At 45.6% G+C, this 17,642-nt stretch overlaps 1 protein-coding gene across 2 annotated transcripts in view; it reads right to left on the bottom strand.

Moving 5' to 3' along the window:
• Positions 1-15,696, bottom strand: part of Gint3 (GDI interacting protein 3) — a 213,216-nt gene extending 197,520 nt beyond the window's left edge. The window contains exon 1 of one of the 2 annotated variants that reach the window (XM_037424316.2): positions 15,185-15,696. The gene's annotated coding sequence lies outside the window, so the exon portion shown is untranslated. The remainder of the gene's footprint in view (positions 1-15,184) is intronic. The other variant, XM_037424315.2, reaches the window with a different exon arrangement.
• Between the last annotated feature and the right edge of the window lie 1,946 nt (positions 15,697-17,642).

Raw genomic sequence — 17,642 nt, 5'->3', positions numbered from 1 at the left:
TAGTGAATGGTGAGAAAGTTCCCACAGAATCGGTTATTGCCACCTTTGCCGACACTTCTTGCCCATCTGAATTGAAAATATGGCCACTCATTTTTCGAGTAGAACGCCTCGATTCTCGTCTTCTTCAGTGCCGTAACTGCTGGCGTTTTGGCCCCAACTTAGGGAGTTGCAAATCAAGTTCCTGACTCCGAGCCTGTGGTGCTGGCCGTCCCTCTAATAAATGCAGTGCTGAGATAGAAAAGTGCTGTTTATGTGGAGGAGACCATATGGCTGATTACATAAATTGTCAGGCAAGGTCAAATGAAACCTAGCTGCTAGATATAATGGATAGGCAAAAATGTTCACGACGAGAAGCTATTGCTGTTGTCAAAGATCGAACCTTCGGATATGCTGGTACTGCTGCGAGGCAAGAGTCATTAAATGAGGTCAAACTTTTGCAACTTGTTGAGTCAGCAGTTGAAAAAGCAATGTCGAAGGTGTTGTCGATCAGATAATAGCTACTGTAACTGAGTGGGTCTCTCAGCAGGAACATCAGGCAAATTCAACACCTACTGTATCAGAACCTTCCATCTCGAATCAAGTAGAATTTCCGGATCAGATGAAAATTAGTCGTGATAGAAGGCGCCCGAAGCGAACTGGGTCCCCAGTAAAATCTACGTGCCCCAGTTCTAAAACCAAAAAAGGAGATTCTAATCCCGCTTGAATTCTTAAAGAAAGTATTTGGGAAACAGTCGTTTCCGAAGTCTTTCGCGCATCACCATAGATACTTTGAAAGTTCTGCAGTGGAATGGTCATTCTTTGTTTTCCATTTCAACAGATTTATTTTGCTTAATTAATCAGTTAAATCCCAACATAATAACATTGCAAGAAACCTGGCTTACATCTAATAAAGATTACCATTTAAAAATTTTCGCATATTTCGGTTAGTGCCCACTAAGGGGCGGTGTAATGATATTAATATCAAACAAATTTTGCCACACGGCGCATTTGGCTTTTCAGTTTATGTCCTCGGACTGCGAAATTCTGGTAATTGACATCAACATGCCAGGATGCCGCCCTTTCTATATTATAAATGCATATTTTCCCTCAGTAGTACAAAATACACAACAGTTGGACAGTGTCCTAAGTAGCTGCAAGAATGAAATAATTCTCACTGACGATTTCAATTGTCATTACGTATCATGGGGTTTTAGAACAGACTGTGCTGGTATTCTTCTGTGGGACTACATTACGCATATAAATTTTACTTGCCTAAATATGAAGCAGCCTACGTTTGTTCCCGGTCAAACACAATCAGTGCTAGATCTGACGTTCTGTAGCGCAAGTGTACTGCTGAAGTAGTTGATTTCGCTTCACACAGTGGTCACTTTCCAGTATACTGTTACGTACAATCCAAATGGTGTACGAATAACTGTTTATTGGGGCAAACTTGTGCCCGAAAAGTCAAGAAAAATGTAGCGGCGTCTCTAACAGGCGATCAGCAAAAAAAGGAGTCAATCTCCGAGAAAAACCCTCGAGCGGTGGACCACTTCTTTTTCATCAAAATCCCGTGTTGAGGAAGCGCGCGCCGTCATGGCCTTTTCTTGTTCCATCATCAAGCCGCTGATCTCTTGGGGGGCGTACGAACTAGGGCGCGTAGTTTGAATACTGCGTTTGCCTTGCGTCATTATCCCTCCTCCGAAAACGCATCGTCCCGATGCGTAAAAGCAGTGTTGCTGAGATGGTCTGAATGCGTGATTTCATTGGAGAAATAGGTATTCCTCATAATCGGGTGTGTATAGTTCGATGTTCATTGCCTGTCATAGTATGGCTTCATTCTGACTACATGCACGACTTCCGTGCTCCTTCGGCATCTTGATGAGCTCACTTGTCCTTCCGGTGACACCTCGTAGTTCAAGGAGCTGACGGGACGAAGGACTCGGTAAGGGCCGAAATAGCGGCGCATGAGCTTTTCGGAAAGGCCAGGTGTCCGCACAGGAGTCCAAATCCAAACTAGGTCGCCTGGTGCGTAGTCGACTCCTCTCCGACGAAGGTTGTAACGGTTTGCATCCACGCGTTGTCATTGTTTTATGTGATGTCGCGCCAACTGCCGTGCTTCTTCAGCTCGCTGAATGAATTCGCTGATGTCAGGCTTGTGCTCTGTATTGTCGCCTACAGGCAGCATTGCATCTAATGGTGTGGTAACTACTCGACCATAGACTAGCTGGAATGGCGTCACTTTAGTAGTCTCCTGCACAGCAGTATTGTAAGCGAAAGTGGCGTACGGCAGTATCTTGTCCCACGCACGGTGCTCCAAGTCAACGTAAATGGACAACATATCGGTTAGAGTTCTGTTGAGTCGCTCGGTTAGCCCATTCGTTTGGGGGTGGTAAGCCGTTGTTTTCCTATGATTTGTGTGGGTAAGTTTCATAATGGACTGCGTCAGATTGGCTGTGAATGCAGTTCCTCGATCCGTGATAACCACCTTTGGGGCACCATGCCGTAGTACAATGTTAGTGACGAAGAATTAAGCTACTTCTATAGCCGTGCCTCTGGTGAGAGAGGCTGTCTCGGCATACCGGGTTAAGTAGTCTGTCGCCACTACTATCCATCGGTTGCCCATTGATGACGTAGGAAATGGACCAAGTAGATCCATTCCTACTTGTTCGAACGGAGACTCAGGTGGTTCGATTGGTTGGAGAAATCCTGCAGGTTTCAATGGAGGCGTTTTGCGTCTCTGGCAATCTCTACATGTCCTTACATAATGCTGTACAGCATCCAGTAACTTTGGCCAGTAGTATTTTGTGCGGATGCGAGCCAATGTTCTACTCACTCCGAGGTGTCCTGCTGCTGGGTCATCGTGGCAGGCTTCCAGGATTTCGGGTCGCAAGGCCGAAAAAACGACGAGTAGGAATTTCTCCTTGCTGTGCTCGAAGTTTCTCTTGTATAAAACGTTGTTTCTCATGAGGTATGAGGACAATCCCCGGACGAAAACTCGAGGAACACGCACGGGTTGTCCTTCCAGATGCTTGATCAGTTTAAGCAACTCCGCGTCAGATCGCTGATATTCAGTCATGTCTGCGATGCTGACGGCCCCAAGAAACGGAAAGTCGTCTCCATCTTCCCCAGGTGCAGATTACATTGGTGCGCGTAACAGGCAATCAGCATCGCTGTGCTTGCGACCCGACTTGTATACGACTGTTATGTCGTATTCTTGCAACCTGAGGCTCCATCTAGCAAGTCGCCCAGAAGGGTCCTTTAGGCCTGCGAGCCAGCACAACGAGTGATGGTCGCTCACTGCTCGAAATGGTCTACCATATAAGTACGGTCGGAATTTCTGTATGGCCCATATTACCGCCAGACATTCTTTTTCCGTCGCCGAATAATTTATTTCATCTCTCGAAAGAGTGCGACTAGCATATGCGACCACTCTTTCCTCTCCGTTTTGCAGCTGCACAAGGACGGCGCCTAGTCCCAAATTGCTTGCGTCCATGTGAATCTCTATTTCGGCTTCTTCGTGGAAATGTGCCAGGACGGGGTGGTGTAGGAGTCGCTGTCGTAGCTCATTGAACGCCTCTTCTTGCTCGCTTGTCCAGGTGAAAGGCATGTCTTCTTTCGTCAGTCGGGTTAGTGGCTCCGCAATCTTCGAAAAATCTTTAACGAATCTTCTGTAATAAGCACAAAGTCCTAAGAATCGTCTTACAGCCCTTTTATCTGTCGGTCTAGGAAACTTTTCTACAGCTGCTGTCTTTTCGGGGTCACGTCGAATGCCTTCAGAGCTAACCACATGACCGAGGAAAAGCAGTTCATGAAAACCAAAATGGCACTTTTGGGGTTTTATCGTCAGCCCTGCGGAACTAATCGCTTCGAGCACAGTCCGTAGTCGTTCCACATGCTGATCGAAGGGAAGGTGGCCGAAAAGATCACGACGTCATCGAGATAAACAAGGCGGGACTGCCATTTTAACCCGGACAGCACAGTATCCATCATCCGCTGAAATGTGGCGGGTGCGGAACACAGGCCAAATGGGAGTACCTTGAACTCGTATAACCCATCTGGGGTCACGAAAGCAGTTTTCTCGCGATTTCGTTCGTCCACCTCTATCTGCCAGTATCCGCTCTTGAGGTCTAGAGAGGTGAAGAATTTCGCGTCTCGTAGTCTGTCAAGAGTGTCATCGATCCTTGGAAGGGGATAGACATCCCGCTTTGCGACGACGTTCAATTTTCGGTAGTCAACACAGAAACGCAAGGTCTGGTCCTTTTTCTTTACCAGTACTACATGTGAGGCCAATGGGCTGGCCGACGGTTGAATTACATCGTCTCTGAGCATTTTTTCAACTTGGCCTCTGATGACTTCTCTCTCTTTTGGTGACACTCGGTACGGGTGCTGGCAAATAGGTCTAACAGATTGATCGATTATGATGCGGCGTTTGATGATAGATGTTCTTTGCACTTTCGATGACGTGGAAAAACACGAGGCGTACTCCCGTATAAGGCTCTCGATTTTTTGTTTCTGGTTCGGTGATAGGGCTGCTTCGATGTGGATAGATGCGAGTGTGGAATCTATACTGTCAAGGTGTAGTGGTGCAGTCTCGGAAGAATTCAAATCCAAAATAGCAAAGTAATTGTGCAAGTGACCAACAACAGTTCCCATCGCAAGGTGCTGCACCTCATTTCGGAAATTTGTCAGGAAGACGCTCGTACACCCATCACGCAGTCGTACAATACCTCTTGCTGCACAGATCCCTTTCTCGAGTAATAGCCAAGTATTACTTTCTGCCATTCCTTCATAGTCGTTGTACACATTGCTTTTTACGGTGACAACGATGACGGATCTTGCAGGTACTGTTACATCATCACCTGCAATCTGGAGCGCATCGAATCGTTTTTCACTCTCGAATGTCGCGATGGCGTGTTTCGTCGAGAACGAGACGCACGTTTCCTGCAAGTTTATCACTGCATCATTGGCCTGCAAAAAGTCCATTCCGATAATTACATCTCTTGAACACTCCGACAGGACAATGAAGCTGGCGACGTAGGTGAAGCCGCGTATCCCGACTCTAGAGGTACACATGCCTGCCGGATCGATAAGGTGTGCCCCGGCGGTTCGCACTTGTGGTCCTATCCAAGGGGTCAGCACTTTTTTCAGCGTTCTTGCAAGTCCCCTGCTCATGACGGAATAGTCTGCGCCCGTCTCTACTAAAGCATTCGTTTCGTAGCCGTCTATAATTACCGACAAATCAGAAGCGGCGTTACCATTTCCGCACGTAGTCTCGTGTCCATCATCACATTTTTGAAATCGGCACTGTAGGTTGTTTTCTTGCGTCGGCGGCGGCCTTACCTCCCCAGGTCACCGATTCTAGTTTTCCCGAAGCGGGCTTTGGGGAAGTCGCCTCAGAGAGTTTGAAGACAAGTGCGGACTTGGTGACTGATACCTCAGTGGCGCTGTCGACCGAGACTGATGCTGCTGCGAGGAGTGAGCACCTTGACGCGTTGACAAGTACTCTTCGATTTCATAAGGTCGCTCCCCATTCCGTGGACAGGCAGCGTTTACGGGAAAACCCCGAAGTCCAGCTCGGCGATATGCACACGTCCGGTAAAGATGGCCAGCTTCGCCGCAGTGATAACAAAGCGGAATTCGATCAGGAGTGCGCCATTTATCAGCTTTTCGGATCCTAGTCTCGGCTGGGGACGGCGTAAATCGAGGTTTCGGCAGATGCGTGCTTGCTGCGGCGAAATAAGGTCCAGGGGCGGCGAAAGAAGGTCCAGGGGTGAAGAAATGAGGTACAGGGGTGTTTCTCAGTACCTTGGCATACGAGACTGCGGGCTGCATCGGAACCGACGCTTGAACAGGCTGGGCTTGTGGCTGCTGCTCACGGACTGCCTGTCTCACCTCCTCCCGAACAACTTCCGCTAATGACGAGACCGTTGAGGGGTTGCCGTTTAGCTTCTGGAGCTCTTCCCGAACCATTGATCGAATGAGCTCTCGTAATACGTCGATGCCATTCCCGAAGACTGCTGACACCGCGTCTACGGATGTGACGTTAACATCCCTATTATAGTGCCTCGCTCGCTGTTGCGGAGTCTTTTCAGCCGCTGTTGCCTCGGTGCGAAATTCAGTGACGTTCCGCGGGGGACATCGGAGCAAACCAGCAAAAATCTCCTGCTTCACCCCACGCATCAGGTGCCGAAGTTTCTTGTCCTCGCTCATATTTTGATCAGACCGGCGGAATAACCGGCACATGTCTTCCACATACATTGCGACGCTTTCATTGTTGCACTGGTTTCTTGCTTGCAAGGCAGCTTCAGCTCTTTCCTTGCGGTCTGTACTCGGGTATGTGGCCAGTAGCTCCCGTCGGAAATCATCCCACAATCGAATGATACCTTCATGATTTTCAAACCACGTTTCTGCGCTGTCCTGCAATGCGAAATAAACTCGGCGGAGCTTCCGTTCTTCGGTCCATCCATTGCAGTTGGCGACGCGCTCAAAACCCTCCAGCCAATCCTCGGCGTCTTCATGAGGATCGCCATGAAAAGGGTCCGGCGTCCGTGGCTCATCAACGACGTGCGTGGCAGCGACTGGGGACGAAACGGCGTGTGCGGCAGCGGTTGGAGACGACATTTCGGTACTCTCACCGGAGACAGCTGGAGACACTCTGGACTCTGGTGGCAGGGGAAATTCCGGCGGCTCACCACGTAGACGACGGCTGGAGCGCTGATGAACTGGCGTGAGCTCAGTTGGTTCGACTGCTCGTGGTTCCGGGCTGCTTCCTCGAAGTCCAACTGGGTTTGAGATCATTACCCAGCTCCTCCACCAGAATTGTTACGTACAATCCAAATGGTGTACGAATAACTGTTTATTGGGGCGAACTTGTGCCCGAAAAGTAAATAAAAATGTAGCGGCGTCTCTAACAGGGGATCAGCAAAAAAGGGGGTCAATCTCCGAGAAAAACCCTCGAGCGGTGGACCACTTCTTTTTCATCAAAATCCCGTGCTGAGGAAGCGCGCGCCGTCAAGGCCTTTTCTTGTTCCATCATCAAGCCGCTGATCTCTTGGGGGGCGTACGAACTAGCGCGCGTAGTTTGAATACTGCGTTTGCCTTGCGTCAATACTATGAAATAGGGTGTTCTATTAAATAATTCAAAAAAAAAAGCTAAAACACTGGTTAAATATAAAAAGTTCAAAGACTGCTTACACTCTAACATTAACATAGCATCCGGTGATAGAAATGAAGAATGTCCTTTCTGTTTTGGTAAGAACTATCTCGGTAAGAATTTTTTTTGCTATTTTAGAATAATCAAAAAACACTTTAGAATTTGTGATTATGTTGGCGTCAACCAAGAGTGCTCTACCCAGTTGATGGTGGAACACTGAGTGTACGCGGGACTACAGAAGGAGAAAAGCTACGTAGAAAAGTCTTACAGGAAATCAGAGCGCACAAAATTGGAAGGATTATCAATTAATTGCGGCAACATTTAAAATATATAGTATTGACGTATATAGTATTGAACGTATAGAGTATGAATTATTATATAGTATTATAATATAGTATTAAACGTATATAGTATATATAGTATTGCGGCAACATTAAACATTTAAACACCCGAAAGAGGAATATGATAAGAATCACTTTGACTATCTATCTAAATAAAAAAATATTTGAGCATTATTCAACTTCCTACGTTGTACAAAGAAAATTCCAATGCCAGGAAATGTGAACTCTGTGGTTTACACCTCGCAAGAATTACAGGAAACACTAAACCAATTAGCTCAAGGGTTTAAAAATAGATTCACAACGCGCCTACCAACATCGGTTTATGCACCAGAACACAGCGAGCTCAGTGCTTGCTGCCATATTGAAAAGCGCGTGGCGCTGCCTGTTGCAAGCGTGGCGAAGCAACACTCTCAACTTCCAGGCGAGCAGACGCTCTGCAAATCGAACACGAAACTTCACAACTCGAGTCCGGCTGTAAGCATGTTTCCCGCAGTTCCTGTGCTGAAATTTTATGCTGATTTCATGTGAAACGTCGAGGAGACTTTCCTCGACGATCCGGAATGTCTGCAGCACGTGCATTGTAGACTAGAGAAGCAGCTTCATCAGGAGCATACCATTGCCAATGGAAAGAAATGCTAACAGTGGAAAGTGTTGCTTTCAACTCAGTCGAACCGCGGCGCGCCTTGGCTGTGACAAGGCAGAATTTGGGCTGTAAGCCGGTGTCAACGTAGCGCTAAAATCTGGTTTCAACTTACGCTCACGCACCGCATGTGTATCAATTACCACTCCTGCCGGGCACTCGGAACACACACGCGCTGCAAAAGTGCCAGCCAGAACAAGATTTTAAAATGTTACGATGACGCCGGCCGAAAGCACGTGTAGATTCTCCTAGTGACAGTCAAGGCATGTCGCAGTTCGACCGAGTCGAAAGTCATGCTTTCCGCGCCGTTCATGCATCGCGATAGTAGGTCGTTGCAGTTGTACTAAACATGCGCGGTGCGTGCATCCACGCGCGAGTCGCAATACGTTTATCCTATGATTGACATGCGGCCTGCGAAACAGAATGGCAATAGTTTTGTGCCTCATACTACAGGCATACTGTACACTAATTCTGCTGGAGTCGTGCTTGAATAAATGCAATAAGTATACCTACTTGTACACTTCACTGGGCTCGTAGTTTTTCCTGCTGATTGTGATTATATGCTAAGGTGGCAGAGCTCTGCGTTTTTCGCTGTGGATGGAAATTTGTGCAATCGCAAAACACCGCACCGGCACGGTTCCCGTGATGTGCTGTGAACTTCTCAGGCAGTGCTCAGCAATCTCTTCCTCCTGCACTGGTTGTTGTATATCAGATGATAGCGCAGTGGTAACCAGATGACGTTTTATAAGTGGGCAAAGTGTGACAGGTGCTTTTTCGCATTTTAAACTACCAGGGCCACTGCATGCCATGCTACCGAAGTGCACCTTGGCAGTTAAAAACAAATTATGGCGTAGCTGGGAGCGAGGGTATACCGCCGAAGGCGCCTTTGTGCGAGTTAGGCATGCTCCCATCTATACACCAGCCATTTTTTAGTACACAGCAGTATCAGAATCAGACCAAGGTATTTTAAAGTTGCCCAACTCAGCAACAGGGCCTTATGAAATTACAAACTCCCCCCCCCCCCCCCCTCCTCCAATGCTAAAACTAATATATCAGGAATTGCTCAAGCATGTGTAAAGTCTAACAAGATACTCTCTTAAGAAGGCACAGATAGCTTATGAGTGGAGGATAGCTAAAATGATACGACTTCTTGAAAAACAGGGGGCTGGATATAATATCGGCAGTATAGGACGAATAGCATTAATATCAAATGTAGTGAAACTTGTTGAAAGGGTCCTTCATAGTCTTATAATAACATTTGTTAATGAACAACAGCTACTGAGCCCCAACCAAATTGTCTTTAGATCTGGACAATCAGTCTGGAATGTGCGAATTGTGTGGTTGCTGACATCCCTGTAAAGTTATTTGTGCTGCGTGGTGTGCGTCTCGCCCAAATGCTACATTTCGAGTTAAAACCACCGGGCGGTAGGTGGCGTTGTGTTCGCAAGAGTTGGCCACCACTATCGTCATCATCATCATAGTATAGCGACGGTGATCCCTGGCGGAAGCAAGCCTTGGTGGCGGGTGAGAGTTGAGCGAGTTTCTTCTGCGCGTGGCGGCTGCCACGAACTGTTGTCTCTCGCATGGGTCCTCGGCGCATGGCACCGCGGGCCTGCGCGCCGGGGGCCCTCATGGTAAGCCAAGCGTTGGCGACGCTGCCTTGGGTATGTTATTGTGTTTTCATGTTTTGGAGTGTATAGAAATTGTGTGTAAGGATGTCTTAGTGGGTTGATCGCGATTTATGTATCGATTCGGCAGACGATATCGTAGCTCAAAAGTAGTTAAATAACTGTATGTTGTTGTTTTCTTTGCACAGATCGTGTATACTGTGTCCGTTCACTCCAAGAGCGTGGGGTGGTGCTCGCTCCCCAATTTGAGACCCCACAAAGTAGACCTCCAAAGTTGGGTTCACATTGCCTGGCATAAAAAACAGTATGCTGCTTTAGTTACCTTACAGATCTGTAAAGCATACAAAGGCGTCAAATATTCTGTGTTGATAAGTCGTTTACGGTGCATTGGACTCCCTTCTTACATCGTAGCATGGATGACAGAATTTTTAAAAGAAAGGGAGCTTTACTTGGTTAAAGATAGATTTTCTTCCTGCAAACACAAGCAGACACGAGACGTGCCCCAGGGATCAGTACTTTCACCAGCATTATTTAAGATCGTGATGTGTACTATTCCTATTCAATCAGAGGTTCGGACTTGTGTTTTGTGGACGACATTGCATTTTTTGCTATGGCTGCTGACATACATCGCCTTTACGAAACTTTACAGCCGTACTTGAGTGAAATGGAGAAGTGGCTGGATGGACTGCAGTTAAGTCTTAACACCAATAAGTGTGCTACGCTGGTTTTTCCCGGTAATGATCCGGTGAAAATCTCTCCAATTTACAAGCTGCAGGATATCTCCACAAGTTGATTCATTAATATACCTAAGAGTCATATATAATGAACAACTAAACTGGCAACCTCATATTCCCAACAAAAGGAGCATGGGCAACGGGTGTATTGTGCAGGCTGAGCAGCCGCAGATCGGGTATGGGAAGAAAAGCACTTTCGATCGTCTACAAAATGTACATACGACTGGTTTGCAGAATTTGGCTATGTTCTTTCTGCTCGGGTGCGCCAGCATACTATCTTTGGCCACTAGTCCAATTAGAGCAAGAGGCTTTACGGCTGTGCCTAGGCTTTCCAAAATATATGGCAAATGCAGTATTATACCTGTAAGCGAGAACCCCACCCCTGTTAAGCTGATTCAACCTACTTACGGTGCAGACTTTCTTACGGTTCTACGAAACAATGTCTAATCATAGTTATACAATTTTCATCTTTAATTCAGATTTATTTTTCTCCGAGCACTGGCCTAGATTCCCCACAAATCATATTTGTACCAACATTACTCGATTTCCTAAATGTACAAATTAGTGATGTGCGACCTTTGACTATGCAACCTAAATTCCCAGACATTGTCTACCACAATGTTTTTCAGAACCACACGAAATTATTACCTCACGGAATTTTAAATGAACTGTTCCAAGAGCATCTAAATAGTGTGCCAACGAATGTGGTTATTGCAACACATGCATAGCAAACTGGGGAAAAAGCTGGCATTGGAATACTCTGCCATTAACTTGACTGGTCTTTTCCTTTACGACTGCCGGTTTTCATCCCAGCTTTTATAGCTGAATAAATGGCCATAATATTAGCTCTCCAAATGTTACCCCGTTTAAATAAAGTAGTAGCAATTATCACCGACTCATTTTCTGTGTGTTCTCTCTCTGCATCTGGTGACACCCCGCTTCCAAATATTTTCAGAATACTAGTTCCCAAGCACCTACAATGTCCGCACTTAATTTGGGTACCAGGACACAAGGTTTGTTTTTAAACAAAATGCGGCACTGTAAGTGCCAATCATTCAAAAAGACACAAACCCTAAAGCTGGTGGGATGAGGAAGTTAACAGAGCCATAGCAAACACCAGGAAGCCTCTAGGGAACACAGACATGCTAAGCAGCAGGGTGAACCGACAGATGATGTTGAAAGAAAATGGGATATCTTTCTAAGTTGTAGAAGAGAAGCATCCCTTCTGATCAATCAAAAGATTAGAAGAAAGGGAGCTCAATGGCTGGCAGAAGTACATAAAAAGGATAGAAAGGCAGCTGCCAAATTTCGGAACCATCTAAACTCCCTAAGAAATGAGACAAGCCTAGAGCAGAGGCTTAAAACTACACCTCAAGATGTTAGGCAAGAAGGGGACGATGCTATTGAATATATAAGAGCAAGAATGACAGAAAAATTTCAACAAAGAAGTGGCTTATGCACCACAATAGACAAGAATGGATCAAATGGCGCATTAGCTGTATTTTCACGAGAGTGGGAAAGGGATGAGAAAAGGGTTCCTAGTAGTACATCAACAGGCCAATTACAATTGCACGATTCCGCACCCTAACATTCAAAACATGTTTATCAGACCCTGTCTTGACAGCGTGTCTAGAATATAAGCACCTCCTCTTTCCCTGGAACAGTGAGTTATCATGGTCGAGAATAATGGAAGTGGCCATAACCAAACTTCAATGCCGGTGTGGCAGCTTGGGCTAGTTGGTATGACATGACGATAGTTATAGCGCGAGAACAGAACGACGACAATGAGACAAGAAGGACCCGCTCATGTCCTTCTTGTCTCTTTGTCATCGTTCTATTCTCGCGCTATAACTATCTCGCTGCTGGGTTACCTCCCTCAACTTTTACTTGCATAGAGCAAGTCAAGCGCCGTCTCCTACGTCTCTCTTCTGTAAGGTGGAGGAGACAATCAGTCATTACTTTTTATCCTGTCGCCGGTACACGTAATTGAGAAGAAAATTGATAGCACCACATTTTTGAAACTTGGGTCTGGAAATATCCGAATCAGTTGTTCTATCATTCATTTATTTATTTAGAATACCCTCAGGGCCAATGGCATTACAGAGGGGGTGGGGCGAAAATACAGAAAATCGGAGGTAAAGCTCAAAAAAAAAAAAAGTCACAAGACAAAAGAAAAAAAATGCAGAAAACTCAACAATTCCCAAGTACATTTTTAAAAGATTACAAGCCTATAGTTACACAAATTATAGCGGCACAAAAAAAAAAATCAATATACAAGAATATGGTAAGTATAAACGAGAGTCAAAGCTTGGTGTATCAATGAAGATAGATGCATGATATAACTATAAAGGGCGGTGCCTAGTCCAAAAGAAAACTAGGATAAATATATCACGTACAGCTACTTTAAATTGGTTAGTATCCTTGATGGTGACAACATCTAGAGGAAGGTGATTCCACTCATCACTTGTGTGTGGCACAAATGAGTGAAGGAAAGAGGAAGACCTACAAGATGGAATGCCTACTTTGTGTTGGTGATCAATGCGAGTTTATATGTAATGCGGTGCTGAAAGGAGTTGGCGTCGTAAAAAAGGGTGGTGATATATCCTATGAAAGAGAGAGAGGCGCGCGATTTTACGTCGTAAAGCTAGGGGCGGTACTTCTAGATTATTTTTCATTAGACTGATGCTAGCCGTCCTGTTATAGTTAGATGGAATGAATCGTGTGGAATCGTTCTGAACTTTTTCTACTAAGTGAAATTATTTATGCTGACCGGGGTCCCATACAGAGGCTGCATATTCTAGTTTAGGCCGGATAAGAGTTACTTTGAGGGATTGTGGTGCACGTGAAAAATTTCGTCAAAGATAGCAGAGTGATTTGTTAGCTTTGCTTGTTAGGTATGCAATGTGCGTGTTTCAGGTAAGGTCAGATGAAATGTGGACACCCAAGATATTTGTAGAATGAAACACAACCTAGAGGGGTGTTAGCGATGTGATAGGCAGGTGAAGAGTTAGTACGCCTGGTAACACGCATTGCCTTTCATTTGGTTATGTTTAGTTCCATCTGCCAAGTGTTACACCATGCACTGATAGCGTTAAAGTCAGATTGAAGAATGGTTGCATCATTGTTAGAAGTTATTTCTCCAAACATTATGCAGTCGTCAACGAAAAGATGAATATTAGATGAAACACAGGAAGGTAAGTCATTATTATGAATTAGGAATAACAGAGGCCCTAGAACAGAGCCTTGTAGAACGCCCGAGTAAATGGGTCTTGAGGGTAAATCAGAGTTGATAGCTGAAACGTACTGAGAACGACAGGACAGGAAGGATTCAAGCCAAATGAGAAGTTGGGGATCTAAGTTAAGATGGCGTAGTTCGTGCATGAGTAGATTATGAGGGACTTTATCAAATGCTTTTGAAAAATCTAAAAATATGCAGTCTGCAAAAGATGAGCAATCAAGAATGGCATGCAGTTGGTGTGTAAATGATGTTAATTGCGTTTCGCATGGATACGATTTGAGAAATCCGTGCTGAGAGTGCGTTAAAAAGAAGTTCAACTCGAGATAGTTTGCAAGATTAGAAAACAATACATGCTCGAGAAGTTTACATGGAATGCTGGTGAGTGAAATGGGTCAGTAATTAAATGGAGAATGCTTGTTACCCTATTTATGAAGTGGAATCACCTTCCCCACCTTCCATTCAGCAGGGATGGAACCCGTGTCAAGTGATTCTTGAAAGATTTTGGTTAGTATGATGGAACTGTAAACACTCATGCTCTTCAGAAACTTTGGGCTAATTATGTTACAACGAGGGGGAGAAGAACGTTTTAATTTATGGATGAGGCATTCCCTGCCATGCGGACCAATTATCAGATGCATTGGGAACGTATTACGACACTGCGTGATCAATGGTAAAATCAATGGTCAATGATGAAAAATTGGAAGCAAAAACATCGTTAAGTACAGATGCACACTTTTCAGGAGCTATAACCTTTCCTGCCTAATCAATTAGGCTTATAGTGTTATCGTCTCTTGGATTTATGACGCGCCAGAATTTTTTTGTGTCCGTTAGAGGCATAGGAAGGGAGGCTGTTTTTTAAAAAGTTTTCTTTTGCGCTGCGAAGTACAGCAATATATTCATCTGAAACTAGTTTATGCGTGTTCCAATGTTTAGCACGAGGACAACGTTTCGCTGATTTTTAGAGACGTTTCTTTTCATTGGATAGACTCTGGGCTACAGTCAGTGGGATGTTTACTACGCCATAGAGGACTTTATCAGTCAGACTAAAAGAATATTGAGCTATACTCTTCATTGTTTTAAACATTTAAATAAGGAGACGAGCGCTCGTCTCCTTGTCCCTTTGTCGTCGTTCTGTTGTCGCGCTATAACTATCATCATGTCATACCAACTAGCCCAAACTGCCACACTTCTAAGATACGTGAAGTAATGCGAAGAAACACACAAAAAAAAATTAACCTAACACTCGGCTAATTCCCGAGTGAGAAATCTTTTCGTATTTCTTTGCATTAGGTAAGAGCCATAAGAAGGGGAGAAGAAGCAGCTCTGATTCACAAAGAAAATACTTGACACTTGACTTGCGAAGCGCTGCGTACAGACCCCGCCCACCGACAAGCCGCACTGCGCTCACGAATTCCATTGAGGAGGGATGCCTTCGACCCATGGCTGCTGTCACCGCAATCGGTTAACTCACCGAGGTTCAGAAACTGGTCGGCGATCTGGTCGCCGCACCGGCGCCACACACACAGGATGAGCACGACGTTGATAGCGAACACGACGAGCAGCGCCTGGGCGACGCTCCTCTCGAAGTGGTCGCAGCCGAGGCACCACGTATCAAGCTGCTCGTAGGCTTCGACCAACGGGCCCGTCAACAGGCTGCTGGTCCACCAGAGGGGCGATTCCGCTTCTTCTTCTTTCTGGCTAGCGGAAAACCAAAACATCTATACGGAACTGTGGAGGCGCGGCAGATGGAAGGCACACGAGGAAACGCACATCAGCGCCCCGGTAGGGTGGCCACTGGTAAAGGTGTGAAAAGCGAAACGTGTTTCCCTTGCCGAGCGGCGCTGTGGTGCGCGAGATCTCTGCTAGGACGTGATTTATTAGCGTGGCGATCGGAGGCGCTGCTGCTAGCGTGGCTACTAGTGCGGTGGAGACGGCGGCAGGTGCATTGTATGCCGGGGAAGGCTGCTGGTTACTCACGGCAAGTGCTTCTCAGCATCGTTTGTGTTCCACGTGGAGCGACGACTTTGTTGTCGCTCCACGTGGAACACAAACGCCCTTAAAATACTAAAATACTTAAAATACTAAAGGGCTTCTACAAAGAAGAAAAAAAAAACGCTGCGGAATCTTTTTTTTTTTTTTTTGCCTACGTGCAACGCGGACAGATCGTGCGCTGGAAATTTTTCCCTGTTTTGTGTGCTCTGGCATGAAAAGACAGGTTAGCAAAAAGGGAGCGGACCATCGCAAGGGCGCACACAGTGCTCTAGGAAAATACCGCCATCAGCAAAAAAAAAAAAAAAACATTTCGACGCATGGTAAATGTTTTGAATTTATTTGGGGCAGAAAAGACTTGTGTGCATGTGTGGAAGGCATCGGCAAGTGAAGATATTGAACACTTTGTGGCGCTCTTAACACCTCGGCCATTGCTTTCCAATAAATAGATTTATTTACCTGAAAATTATGTCTTCTCACTTTGTTTTTAGATTCAACACGCGAGAATTCGTGCATATTGTGGAAAGACAGGAAGAATGCAGTGTGAAAAGACTAGTTTAACAGATGATGCTGTCCCACCTTATTCCCAAGCCTGCCCAAATATAATCGAAAAATTTGCCTAAAGAACGAAAAAGACGAAATGCTGCTTCATCGAACTACGTACCAGCAAAGAAGGTCCCCGGGCACGCTAAATGAAATTGCTGATTCGCTCGCTTCGGCATCTTTAAATTTCCCGGTGGTGCTAGTAGCCCCAGAGTTTCATTTTATTACTGCCGAATGATTCAAACGCCTGTTAATCTTAAAAATCAACGAAACGTCTCTCCTACTATCTGAAGAATTTCGGTACTTGCAATTTACATGGAACACCGCAATATACCTTTCCCGTCAATGCGAGGTGACCCTCACAAGCTTTCGCTGTAGAGTTCCTCGGTTAAATTTTTATCTCAACAAATCAAGATTTTCATTACCTACCCTTTGTGCAGTTTGCAATGAACCGGAAACAATAGATCACTTTCTTCTCACATGCCGCCGCTTCGCCTCAATGCGACGAATAATTCTTGAAAGACCGATTGGTATGCCCGGATTGCCAGTCAATACATCCACCCTATTATCGTTTGGAGCAGTCAGTTGGGTGTGGGCCGCAGTGCTATTCTGCCAGCGCTACATAAATTCATTCAGGCAACCGTAAGGATACGCTACTAGTGGTACTGCCAGATATATCCAATTCTTTGTCCCACTTCCTCATTCTTGTTAATTTGTTTCAATATTCTGGTTTATCGCATTCTTTTGCACGTTTTCTTTTAAGGGAACATTTTTATTGTTCCTCTCTAATTACTCTTTTTTTTAGCAAGCGTTGTAAACAATTATCTATTATGAGGTACAGTGTGGCCAATCTCCCATGTGGGTATAAGCCAAGATATCCTAGCCGACAAGACAAGACAAGTGACCCTGCATTTCCGATGGAGGCGGAAATGTTGTAGGCCCGTGTGCTCAGATTTGGGTGCACGTTAAAGAACTCAAGGTGGTCTAAGTTTTCGGAGCCCTCCACTACGGCATCTCTCATAATTATATAGTGGTTTTGGGACGTTAAACCCCACATATCAATCAAGACGAGTGACCCGATAACCCTAGCCAACGCCTAAAGGTGTGCGCCGACTGGTCGGCGCGTCGCCGACGCGAACTGATCGGCGCGCTGCCGCCGCCGACGTTTTTCATCGGCGCAATTGGCGCGCCATTTATGCACCAGTACTGAATTTTCACATATTTGTCTTCTTCTTTTTCATCTTGATTTATAGCTTCGTAGCCAGTAAAAAAACAGGCTTCTTAGTTATCTTCATCAAGCTTTAGAGACCGAGAGTACTTCCTCCGTGGAGAGTACCGCTATGAACAGCGGCACAAGTTCGGCGGCCGCTGCATGAAATGACATATTGGACAAATTG

This window comes from Rhipicephalus microplus, chromosome 5 (assembly GCF_043290135.1).
Source record: "Rhipicephalus microplus isolate Deutch F79 chromosome 5, USDA_Rmic, whole genome shotgun sequence".
Classification (NCBI taxonomy): domain Eukaryota; kingdom Metazoa; phylum Arthropoda; class Arachnida; order Ixodida; family Ixodidae; genus Rhipicephalus; species Rhipicephalus microplus.
The sequence above is the reverse complement of the archived record's forward strand: the minus strand, read 5'-3'. Positions and strand labels throughout refer to the sequence as shown.